The sequence below is a fragment of the Schistocerca americana genome, unplaced genomic scaffold, assembly GCF_021461395.2.
Source record: "Schistocerca americana isolate TAMUIC-IGC-003095 unplaced genomic scaffold, iqSchAmer2.1 HiC_scaffold_243, whole genome shotgun sequence".
NCBI lineage: Eukaryota > Metazoa > Arthropoda > Insecta > Orthoptera > Acrididae > Schistocerca > Schistocerca americana.
This window is the reverse complement of record NW_025725954.1, coordinates 157,501-160,000: the sequence shown is the minus strand read 5'-3', so window position 1 is coordinate 160,000 and position 2,500 is coordinate 157,501. Positions and strand designations below refer to the sequence as shown.

Sequence of the window (2,500 nt, the reverse complement as noted above, 5' to 3'; positions counted from 1 at the left end):
CGTGCCTATACTCGGCCGTCAGTCTGGCAGTCATGGCCGGTCCTTGCGGCCGGCCGCGAAGCCCTGACGAGTAGGAGGGTCGCGGCGGTGGGCGCAGAAGGGTCTGGGCGTGAGCCTGCCTGGAGCCGCCGTCGGTGCAGATCTTGGTGGTAGTAGCAAATACTCCAGCGAGGCCCTGGAGGGCTGACGCGGAGAAGGGTTTCGTGTGAACAGCCGTTGCACACGAGTCAGTCGATCCTAAGCCCTAGGAGAAATCCGATGTTGATGGGGGCCGTCATAGCATGATGCACTTTGTGCTGGCCCCCGTTGGGCGAAAGGGAATCCGGTTCCTATTCCGGAACCCGGCAGCGGAACCGATACAAGTCGGGCCCCTCTTTTAGAGATGCTCGTCGGGGTAACCCAAAAGGACCCGGAGACGCCGTCGGGAGATCGGGGAAGAGTTTTCTTTTCTGCATGAGCGTTCGAGTTCCCTGGAATCCTCTAGCAGGGAGATAGGGTTTGGAACGCGAAGAGCACCGCAGTTGCGGCGGTGTCCCGATCTTCCCCTCGGACCTTGAAAATCCGGGAGAGGGCCACGTGGAGGTGTCGCGCCGGTTCGTACCCATATCCGCAGCAGGTCTCCAAGGTGAAGAGCCTCTAGTCGATAGAATAATGTAGGTAAGGGAAGTCGGCAAATTGGATCCGTAACTTCGGGATAAGGATTGGCTCTGAGGATCGGGGCGTGTCGGGCTTGGTCGGGAAGTGGGTCAGCGCTAACGTGCCGGGCCTGGGCGAGGTGAGTGCCGTAGGGGTGCCGGTAAGTGCGGGCGTTTAGCGCGGGCGTGGTCTGCTCTCGCCGTTGGTTGGCCTCGTGCTGGCCGGCGGTGCAGGATGCGCGCGCCTGCGCGGCGTTCGCGCCCCGGTGCTTCAACCTGCGTGCAGGATCCGAGCTCGGTCCCGTGCCTTGGCCTCCCACGGATCTTCCTTGCTGCGAGGCCGCGTCCGCCTTAGCGTGCTCCTCCGGGGGCGCGCGGGTGCGCGGATTCTCTTCGGCCGCCATTCAACGATCAACTCAGAACTGGCACGGACTGGGGGAATCCGACTGTCTAATTAAAACAAAGCATTGCGATGGCCCTAGCGGGTGTTGACGCAATGTGATTTCTGCCCAGTGCTCTGAATGTCAACGTGAAGAAATTCAAGCAAGCGCGGGTAAACGGCGGGAGTAACTATGACTCTCTTAAGTGGCGGCGGTGTGGCTGCATCCGGACTTGGCTTTTCGAAGTGCGGTCTTGATGTAGGCGTGCTGCTGCTGCGAGGTGCCTTCCTTGGGTTATAGTTACAGGGAGAGTGATGCGCAATACATGGGCCTAGCCCTCTTAGCCTCTCCTCTCCTGCGGTCTTCTCCCCTTCTCGTGGGCCCGCTGATTTTTGCAGAGTGGAAGACCGCACCAGGGGCTTGGGGGGGTTACCAGCCCCCCCTCGCATTATCCCTTTATAGTTGGGGGCAGCCGACAAGAAACAAGAGATGGTGGCCCTTCCGCTGAAGGTGCCACCCCAGCTACCCCAGCACCTATCCGGCCAACCGGCCGTAACGAAAATGCGATAGTTTGTGTAGCTCCCTTTGCTTGCAGTGAGTGCCACCGCACTTTTACCACGAAGAACGGTCTCGGGGTCCATCGCCGCCGCCAACACCCTGCGGCCGCCAACGCTGAGATCGTGACGGAGAGGCATCGCGCGAGGTGGACGGAGGAAGAAGTCCTGTCGCTCGCCAAGGCAGAGGCCGAACTGTTCCTGGAGAGGGACGCCCGGTTCTTCTTTGTAAATCAAGAACTTACCAGGATGTTCCCCGACCGAACGCTTGAGGCAATCAAGTGCCGACGGCGGCAAGCTGCCCACAAGCAGCTTGTCCGCCAATTCATGGAGGCACTTGAGATCGGTCGGGGTGAAGAGCCGGCGTCCCGCCGTGGAGCAGCGAGCTCGCTGCCTGACGCGGGCGAGGCCGCTGCGCCGCCCGTCGACGCAGCCGAGGACTTCGCGGCCGACACCACCGGGCCGCCGCCGGAGGGGCCGACTGACGCCGCCATCTGGGAGCATCTGGCGGGGCTACCTGCTTCCGCCCAGCGTTTCTCTGCCCTGGATCGAGTCATTGGTCTGGGGCGGGGCACGCCGCCTGATGTCATCCTGGGCATGCTCCCGGATGCCCTTGCGTCGGTCGGGTCCAGGGGGGAGAGGTCGATCACCAGGACACAGCGGCCGCGCCAACCATCCAAGCGGCCGCCTGCCGCCCCGCCGCTGCAGAAGCGCAAGCGGCGCCGCTGGGAATACGCGCGGACACAGGACGCCTTCCGTAGGTCGCGTGCACGTTGCGTGCGCGGCTTGCTGGACGGCACCCTGCTGCAGCCGCCACCCGACATCCCCGGTCTGCTGGACTTCTGGGCGGACCTCTTCACGAAGAAGCCGATCTCCACCGCCGGCTTCATCCGTGACCGCCTTCTCCCGCACTCGGAGCCTGTCGCTCCTG

General features: G+C 63.0%; 1 pseudogene; it reads left to right on the top strand.

The window, feature by feature from the left end:
- Positions 1 to 2,500, top strand: part of LOC124576064 — a 7,954-nt pseudogene that overhangs the window by 1,663 nt on the left and 3,791 nt on the right.